This window comes from Mus caroli, chromosome 5, assembly GCF_900094665.2.
Source record: "Mus caroli chromosome 5, CAROLI_EIJ_v1.1, whole genome shotgun sequence".
NCBI classification, from domain to species: domain Eukaryota; kingdom Metazoa; phylum Chordata; class Mammalia; order Rodentia; family Muridae; genus Mus; species Mus caroli.
Window position 1 is genome coordinate 91,983,148 of NC_034574.1, and position 10,465 is coordinate 91,993,612.

General features: G+C 45.2%; 1 protein-coding gene across 1 annotated transcript in view; it reads right to left on the minus strand.

Moving 5' to 3' along the window:
• The window catches only part of Prkg2 (protein kinase cGMP-dependent 2), a 109,095-nt gene extending 98,870 nt beyond the window's left edge, over nucleotides 1–10,225 (minus strand). The window contains exon 1 of the mRNA XM_021162709.1: nucleotides 10,075–10,225. The gene's annotated coding sequence lies outside the window, so the exon portion shown is untranslated. The remainder of the gene's footprint in view (nucleotides 1–10,074) is intronic.
• Nucleotides 10,226–10,465: the final 240 nt, after the last annotated feature.

Genomic DNA, 10,465 nt, shown 5'->3' on the forward strand with positions numbered 1-10,465 from the left:
AAACATGCACTTTCCAGCTCCCCCCTTCAGATGTCTAGCTCAGGGAGAAACAAAGATCTTGACTTGATTTCACGAGTTCTACCAGATTAATTGTGGCTTCTACGGAGGCTGACTAGATGCGGAAAGTTAACAGTCTCCAAATTTTAGACAGGCCCAACCAGCCAATGGAAGCTGCACAAGATCAAGACAGAAACAGGACTTGATTCGTCTTTCAGCATTGGCTTCTCGCTGGGAGCATCCATTAATAAACTAGGCATATGCAGAGCTGCTTCCACAGCAGCGGACATGCAGAGGGTCTAACCTTTAAGCTTCTGCTCACTGGGCATCATTTGTTATTCTTACCCATTAGCATCGCATTGAAAGATGGAGGAGAGAAGATTTTAAAGAAGGGAGCCCGAACAGGCTCGTATCCAGAATAAGCAGCTCATCAGACGTTAGTGTAAGACATGAAAGAATCAACTTGAGTGATGTCCTGAAAGGTGTTCCCAGAGCTCTCTGAAATTACCACGTGTGCGAGCTTTGGTCATGCAGCCCTAAGCTCTTTTCTAGACAGATTTTTTTTGGTTTGTGGACAAGCATTTTCAGCCAAGGAAGTGGTAAGGAGGCAACAGAATTTTCTTATAGAGAGCACGGCAAGCATAAACAGATTTAAATTTAATATTGAACTAATGACTCATTCTGTATTCATGAAACAACTGTTTACTGAGCCTGGAGTACCATATACTCTGTGGAGTATATCCATATCCTCTCATGGATATTAACGTTTGGATTTAACAATAAATACTTATAGCACCCTAAATATGAAAAGGTCAAAAGTCATTGCTATATATGGACAGAGCAAAATCTGTACCAACCCAATCATCTTACAAACCTAAAGCACGATTAAGTGTAGAGCATCAAACCCTCACGATCTTCTCTGTTTCCCTGAGGTCACCTTGGAAGCTGTATAAACCTTGTGGAGTATTTAGAATTCCTGAAGCATGAAGAGAGAAGAGCAGCTAACTTACCTTTCACTGACTTAAACAAGTTCCTGGGTCTTTCAAGACTGGCATGAGCTCTCATGTCACCTGTTTAAGTTTTGCTACCCCACAAAGCAAGGTTTCAAGCCTCTGGCCACATAAAGCCTGATTAGATTCACACTGTATGCTTCTTAGCTGTCACTAGGGTAAGCGATTTCTCAAATATGAATTGGTAGCTAGAGGAGAAATGAGCTGCAGAACGTTGCTCCATCCATCTAGCAGCTACAGGTTATTAAAATCATTTTTACATTAGAGGACAGTGGATGATGTAATAAGAAATGTCATTAGAGATTAAAATCCCAGTTTAACTTGAGCAACAGATTCAAGATACACAAGGGAAGGAAGCAACCCACCCTCTCCCAACCTCCTGTAAGTTACATGGCATCTCCACTTTCACTTGTGTATCTATAAAATGGGTATATTTATCTCCATCTCATTAGAGTCATGATGAAGATTGCCAAGCATCCCATTGTGATGCAAAACATGTGGGAGACACAAGGTACATAAAGGGCTCTTTTAGCAGGATGGGGCTAGAGATGGATTTATTGTCTCTATAGAAGGAAAACACAGAACTGAATTTCTGTACCAGGCAGAAGTCTAAGGAAGTGGATACCTTCCAGACAAGAGGTCCTTAAAGATGCAAATATTCCCTTGTGGGAGTGAGACCTTATGCTTCCTAGACATTATGTCCCATTGAGAAAAGAATACATTGTGGAATAAAACAAACAAATAAACAAAAAACAGGAAAGAAGCCCTAGCAAAAGGCGGGAGCTGAGAAAACAGTTTGAATGGCAACCAGGATTCTATCAATAATTTCTACGTCTCCTCAAGCTCATCAACTCCTTAGTAAGTGTCTACTCATCCCCATACACTGAAGAGAAATTTTTAAATCAAAATGGCTCACTGAAGGCACAACAACAGAACTCCCTGGAGAGGGAGTACTCTTCACAATCAGGGAGGAGAGAGAGAGGAGAGGAAGCCATGGCATTTAGCAGGAGGAGAGTGTAATACCACAGTGTCCGTCCTTACCCTGATTCTCCTTCTGCAGAAGACGCTACTCACAGAGCAAAGACTCTAGGAAGGACTTGTGGGCGGAGTCACACCTGGCAGGCAGGGTGGCAAAATGTGGCCTTGCTGTCTGCCCTCCTTTAGCTCTCCAGTAGTTTAAGAACAGAAGTATGGCTCTGTTCTTAATATTCATTGCTCTCTCTACTCTTCTAGAGTCTGATAGAAATGCGTCCACATGAACAGGCACACAGCACATAGAGAGAGACATTCACCTGCACACACAGGCACAGACACAGAGACACATACCCTGAGACACACATATACAGAGATATATACAAACACACATACACACATACACCATACACACAGATACACACACACACACACACACACACACACACATACTCACCCATGTAAATGCACAGAGAGTGAAACATACACACAGACACAAACAAATACACACTCATACACAGATACACACAGAGAGACACAAACAGATATACACACATATATATATATACACCACACACTGAAACACAGAGAGACACACACATACACAGACACACACGGAGATTCACACAGGTACACACACAGATACACACAAATACACACACACTCACATACACATAAACAGATACACACAGAGAGACACATATACACAAACTCTCTCTCTCTCTCTCTCTCTCTCTCTCTCTCTCTCTCTCTCTCTCACACACACACACACACACACACACACACACACACAGAGGGAGTGTTTACAAGCATATATATGAGTATGCAAGATGGCTCAGGCTGCAGAGCCAGAGTCCCTGTCTAAGTTCTTTGGACTAGTTTTTCTGAGTCCTCAGAACAGCCTCCAGGCTTTAATGATAAGAACAGAAGAGACAGATTGACATTTAGATAGACAAAGACATTTAGATTGACAAACAGATAGACAAAGAGATAAAACAATTTGCGATCATATAGAATTCTTAGAGAGTCATATGACATCGATAATGGTAAGAATATAACTGTTCTTGGTATATATCATCATGGCTTAATGAATCCTAAACAGCATCATTACTGTTAGTATTATTACTGTTAGCACTATTTACTCAAGGGAATGGCTTATCTCAATCAAAACAACAGAGTATTGATTAAAAACTACACCAAATAAACAAGCTATTAAAGGAGAGCACTCAGAGAGCCGACTCTAGCTCTCTGTGCTCACAACAAAGTGACAAACATTGAGACGATAAGAGGAGAGTGGCTAAGAGAGCCTTGGGGAGACAACAGCCATGTAGACCAATGGAGCAGAGCAGCCCAGAAGTGACCTCAGATCGTGTACATCTGACCCTTGAAGAAAGAGCAAAGGGAAGCTAATGGAGACTTTACAGCTTTTACAAAATGTAACCTGAGAGTAGATCAGGAGTCTAAACATAAAACTCTCAAGCCTAGAAGACAGCATAGGTGAGTCCAGATGATCTTGGATTCAGGGGTAACTTTTTAAATAAAAAAAAAAAAGATACAAATAAGTTAGGAAAGGAGAAATTGTTATGTTTATACTTTGTTTCAACTGAAACCTCTGCAAAAGAAGAGAATGAGGTAGTTGAGCAAATAAAGGAGGCTTTCTCAACAAGCAACAATTTAAACAAGCCTGAAAAATGGGGAAAGACCAGAGCAGATGTCTCAGAGCAGATGTCTTCGTAGAGAGCAAAGAAAAGTGGGAGGAGACATGGTCATCTGTGAGCAGATAGTGTCAAACTAACTGGAGCTACTGAGACACAGTGGTCACAGAGCACACCAAAGATGGCAGGATATGTACTAACAGGAAGGTTGGTGTGACCAGAGGCCACATAAGGTGACACAGTCACTGATGAAGACAGAGCAGGCATTTGTCACTCAGGTAATCATGCCTCCCCATGATTATCCAATAGGAGTCACATGACTTCCTCAAAACCATCAGCTTTATTCATGAATGCTGCAACTTTGAAGCAACCATGTCCTTCTGTTGGTTAACAAGAAACTCCTGTGCATCAATTTACCAAAATATTATTCAAGAATAAGGAGTACCATTTAAAAAACAAAACAAACAAAACAAAAATGAGAAGACTTAGAGGAAATTCAGATACATATCACTAAAGGAAGAAATCAACCAGAAGAGCCAACACAGTATGAGTCCAACAGCACAGCATTATGGGAAATAGAAAAGGTATAGACATGAAAATATGAGTGTCTGTCAAGAGCTGTGGAGAGCAAGGGAGAAAGGAGCTAACAAGTTAAACGCCATGGCTCTTGTGTCATTGAAACTATTCCATATGATACTGCAATGATAGATATCTGTTATCATGCACTTCAGTAACCCATGACACATTCAATACAAAGAATAGACCCAACTATAATGATGGGCGTTAGTTAGTAATAAGTCCATATTGGTTCATCAGTTGTAACAGACACTGATATATATCATAGTGCTGCAAGATGGTATGACAGCTCAGAGGCTAACAGCCCTTGATGCACATCTAGAGGACCAGACTTCTGTTCCCAGCACCCACACAGATAGCTCACCACTAGTTGTAACTTAAGCTCCGGGGGCTCTGGTGCCCTCTTCTGGCCTCTGTGAGCACCACACGCATATGGCACACAATGCGCACAGATACACACACATGTACATAAATAAAAATAAATTTGAATTTTTTCTTTTAAAAAATCTGTGTTTAATGTTGTTAGGAACAAAGTAAACTCGGGGGATTGGGGGGGGGAGTGGTATATAGGCTTTTCTGTACTTTTCTCTAAACCTAAAACTGTTACCAAGTACAGCGTCTATTACTTAGAACACTTACTTTGAAATACATGCAAGAAAACCTAAAGCCGAGCTCACTGAGAAAATAGGCTAAAGGGATGATGGGCGGAAGGAAAGTAATGAGTAACAAGCTAAAAAGGAGGAATCTGCTGGAGTAAGGAACTGAAAATGCACATGCCTTATTATGGTATCTGGGTTTTAATGCAAGCCAAGTTCTTTTTCAAGCTGTATAGTCATAGCTGTCCTTTAGAAGATAATGCCCCTGGAATAACCATGAAATCAAAGGAAGAAAACTGGGGGGGGGGCGTAAAACAAAGGCGGTGGAACCCATCCGAGTGAGAAGTGCTTACGAGATTAGAGCCAGCCCAGAGCCTCAAACCTATTCTCCTGGCTCAGACTTCTTGAACTAGGGAGAATACAGACCATCTCCATGGTAACCAGGAAGAGAAAAACATTACTACAGAAGTGATGGTTACAGGTAACTGCAATTTCCTCTCCTTCCATAAATCATGAAAAGCAGAATAGATTATTTTTATCATATTGGCAGTTCAGCTTGAAGTTGGAGGAGGGGATTGTACTTAGAGGGGGGGAGGGAGGAGGGGATTGTGCTGGCTTCCTTAGATAAAATTCTAAAGTTATATGAAAATGATACACAGCTCTATGATACTGCCACTTGCCTGTCTCTCCAGAGCTCTTTTAGAAAATAAGTAACCATCACAGAGTTTCTAAACCCCTGCTTCTTTCCCTCCAAACACCCATACAGAGTCGACCCTGTGAGAAAAAGCCAAGTCTCCTATCAGTGCTACATTTACAAGCTTCTTTTCACATGCTGCCCTGTGACTGTGGACGTGGGACTCAGCTTGAAATCGGCTGCTGTTTTATCTGTGCACAGCATCTTGAAATTGAGAATGCCTTCCTCTCAACTCGCAACCATGTGAGCCTGTCACACCACTGGAAGCTCTCTGTGGAAGAGTCCACCCCCAGCAGAAGTCACATCCTGAAATTTATGAACACTATGTATTCTATATGTAAAAAAGTTCAGTAGCCCTCCATTCAGCTCCTTTGGTGGGGTGGGAATATTGCACACGCACATAAACCATCAAGGCAGACATGTGGGCTGGCATGCACAAATCAGGACATTATAGCTGATGGAACTTGATGGGGAGAAAGAGAGTAAGGACCTCATGCTCGCTCACCTTGTGGCAACCAGATGAGAGGCGGTGCCATTAGCCGGAATGAGGAGCAGATTGGGGAGACAGAGCACCAGTTTAATTCTGGACATGCTCAGAACGAGAGAAGTGTGTACATTTCAAGCACAGACGTGCAATAAACAGTAATAAATAAGGGGCTGGAAAGTCAAAGGCAAGGAAGAACCTAAGACTCGTCACAGTGGTTGACAGATGAGTGGAAACTGAGGAAGCTCCCGGTTCAGTGACAGGCCAGGAACAGCAGCATGAAAATCTGACTCTTAGATTGGAAAGAAAGGAGCTGTGGTAAGGAGCTAAAGTGAGGAGGGATAGCCACACACAGGACTGCAGGCAACGGAGGAGAGCCGGCAGCAGGTGACGTGAGTTTCCCCAAGGAAGAGCACGTAGAACAAGGAGAACCGGGCCACCAGACAGAAGGACTGGTAAAGCTGAAGCAGGTTCAAAACCCATGGAAATCTCATAACTGAGAATGGTAGGCGTTAGAATCAGCTCCTGGTCAGAATACCTGGCCTAGAACCTGTGACCAGGACACACAAGAGCACATCCATTTTATTTTTTTGGCCCCGGACAAAGAGCCAGGCCTGAAAATATACATTCATTCATGGACTGAACAGGATACCTACATCAAGCATATGTATCATATTATATTCTATGACCTGTCATATAGTAACAATGAAAAACAACACCATGAATTTGAAGGAGAGCAGGAGGGGTAGATGGAAATTTCCGGAGGGAGAAAAAGGAAGAAATGTTGTGATTATTTTATGATCTCACATTTTTAAAAAATTAATTTAAAATATAGAGGCAGTTGAGAATCAAATTGCACACGAGACAATGGAGCAAGTCCATCCCAATGTTTTAATCTTGGGCTGGTTAGAAGAAAGCGTGACTTCCATTCTGTGTCATCCATTCATTTGGTGATACATGTTCCATGGAGCACCATCTATAGTGACCCTCCATGACACCAGCAGAAGGAGGGAGGAGTCACACAGAAGGAGCCTTGTGGAGACAGAAGATGTCCTGAGTTGGCCATGGGCCAGTAAGAGGGAGAAGCCTATGCAAAGAGAAGAAGTCAGCCTGAGAGTCTACCTTAACACCAATCAGAATGGCTAAGATCAAAATCTCAAGGGGCAGCACATGCTGGTAAGAATGTAGAGAAAGGGGAACACTCCTCCATTGCTGGTGGGATTGCAAATTGGTGTGGCCACTCTGAAAATCAGTCTGGCGGTTTCTCAGAAAATTGGAAATAGTTCTACCTAAAGACTCAGATATATCACTCCTTGGCATATACCCAAAAGTCGATCCACTATACCCAATGACATATTCATAACAGCTTTATTCTTAATAGCAAGAAACTGAAAACAACCCAGATGTCCCTCAACTGAGGAATGAATACAGAAAATGTGTGGTGTTTACACAATGGAATACTATTCAGCTATTAAAAACAAGGACACAATGAATTTTGCAGGCAAATGGATGGAACTGGAAAATATCATCCTCAGTGAGGTATCTCAGACCCAAAAGGACAGGCACAGTATGTACTCACTGATATGTGGATATTAGCCATAAAGTACAGAATACCCATGACACCCCACAGACCCAAAGCAGTTAAACAAGAAGGAAGGCCCAAGCAAGAATTCTTGAATCACACTTAGAAAGGAAAAGAAAATAGGAGGCCTAGAGAGGAAGGGAACCCGGTGGGAAATGGGAGGATGGAGGAGGGGAATGGGAAAGCAGGATCAGGTGTGGGGAAAGACAGGACAGAGCCCAGAGGGCCAGGATAATGAATGAAAATCTCCAGCTGGAGTGGAAGATTTCTAGGAATTCTCAGATACCTGGGATACAGGGCAGTGGGGATATAGAACCTAAAGAGGCCACCACCTGTAGCCAGACAGGATCACGAGGGAAGGGATAAGGACATGAACGCTTCACAAAACTTTTGACCCAAAATTTGTCCTGTCTAAAAGAAATGCTGGGATGGAGCAGAGACGGAAGAAAAGGCCAACCAATAACTGGTCCAACTCAGCCCATCCCTTAGGAAAGCACCAATCCCGGACATTATTAATGACATTCTGTTAAGCTTGCAGGCAGGAGTCTAGCATAACTGTCCTCTGAGAGCCTCCCCCAGCAGCAGATGGAGGTCAGGGACACTTAAGGAAGAGTTCAGGATGGGGGTGGGGGGTGGCTGAAGGCCCTGAAGGGGAAAGGAACTTCAAAGGAATATCAACCAACTCAACTAACCTGGACTCCTGGGAGCTCTCGGAGACTGAACCACCAATCAAAGAACACACATGGGCTAGAACAAGGCCCCCTTGCACATATGTAGCAGACAGGCAGCTCAGTCTCCATAGCTGCCTTGTCTAGCCTCAGTGAGAGAGGATGTCCTTAATCTAGCAAAGACTTAATGTACCAGGGTGGAGGAATACCCAGAGGAGCCCACTCTCTCACAGGAGGGGGCAGGGGGGCTGGAGGGAGAGACTCTGTGAGGGAGGGACTGGGAGGAGAAGCAGTGTTTGGGATGTAAATACATAAATTAATAAAAAAAAAAATTAAGTCAGGCCAATTCTGCAGAGGTAAGACTTGAATTCACATGATTAGACGAGACCATGAAGAAAGATAAGAAATACCTACATTGCCGAGTGTGGACCTGCCATACCTGTGAAAATATAATTTGGGGTGGGGTAGTAAAAAAGGAAAAGGATAAGGAAACATTGTCGGAATGGCAGAAGTCTGCTAGACAGCTTGGAAATAGACATTTCGAGCAGGCCACAGCTCAAATCCCAAATGTGTCAAAGGAAGGGAGATCAGAGGGAAAGCACAGAAGAGGTTAGCCATTTCAGTAGACTGAAGAAGAAAGTCCTCATTTAAAAGTCCCATAGAAAGAGCTGAAGCCAGAGTTGGGACTTTTGGATAATATTAAAGAAGTATGCAGAGAATTTTTACAATAGTAGAAATAAGAGTACTGATAAGCCCAAGAAAACGAGCCGAGGAAACTGGAGAAAATGAAAACATAGGAAAAGGGGATAATTGGGAAACAGGGAGAAATCAGACAACAGGAGACTACAGGGCTCAGCCAACAGGCAGGCAGCATGTGCCTTCTTTCCCTGTGATGAGAGTTCTCACTTGCATCCTGTGAAGACAGAGGCCCAGAGTCAAGGACTGTTAAAAGCTGGGTTCACAGGTACCACCTTTGCAATTTGTTTATTCTTAGTTATGGCCTGTTGCGAAGGAGAGTCCAGTCTAGTTCTCCAGAGAGAATTCTTCACCCCATCACCTCACTAGCCCGGTGTGCAAAACGCAACAGGAACCTGAGTAGCAGCTGTTGTCTACTCTGTGGGATGATCGCCTTCTCTGTGAGCTAAATAGAAACTTGCAAAGAAGAGAAACGGTTTCTAAGGCGCTTGTGCATGGGGGTGTGGCAGGGAGCAGGTGGATGTTGCATTCTCTTTAAGGAAAATAAAAGCCCCTTTCCTATTGAACTTTGGAAACAAGCATGCTAAAAGCTAGGGTCATCCTTTCTCATGGGCCCCTGAGCTGGTTCGGTTCTCAGCTCTGGCCTCCCTGCTCTGCCTACGTGCTCAACTCTCCTACTTACACTTGAAACCTATTTCTTTTTCTTTGCTCTCTTCGCTTCTTCACGAAGATGTGCAGAACTGTGCAAGCGCCTCGGGGTGCTAAGTGACAAGAAGACACCCAAACAAGTTTACAAGCACTTGTAAACGTCCTTGCAGGAGTCTTGTGTGCCCAATCAGCTATTCAGACTTTGGAGAACTAAGCCAGGACGGCACACCGTGACAGCGCCCCTGAGCCCCCAGCCCCAGCAGAGGCCAAAGGACACTGCAGCCACACTGCGCTCTAAATCCAACTGCTGTATGGAGCCACCCGCGCCACAAGGAGAGAACGAAACGCGTCCACATGTCCGCATGCAAGCAGCACGAGAGACCGGCTGGGTGTGGGAGAAGTGCACACCGCGCAACGCACGCCCAGTGGCACCCGCGTGTCCCCACTCCCGTCCCTGGTCGCGAGCCCCACGGGTGCCCGAGCCCCCCAGCCTCACCAGGCCGCCGGGTAACTTTCCAGGTGCGCAGCTCGTCCCCTCCGCGCGGCCGCAGTGTCTTGGCGTCCTTCGCCACGCCGCCCCTCTGCGGCCCCGGCCGGGCTCAGCTCAGCTCTGCCCCGCCGCGCCGTGCGCACCGTGCGGGGTCCGGGCTGCTGGCGGGCGCCGCCGCTCGCGCTGCGTGGGAGCCGGGACGCGGCGGGCGCGCTGCGGGAGGGAGCTGCGGCGACGTGGGTGCTGCCGCCTGGCTGCTCTGCGGGGGCCGCCGCGAGAAGGAGGCGCGCCGGAGGGAGGAGGGAGTTCGGAGGAGAGGAGGGACGGAGGAGGGCGGGGGTCAGCCCGGGGTGGCGTGGGAGAGCCCGGAGCCCGCTTCCTTGAAGGTGGGGTCACC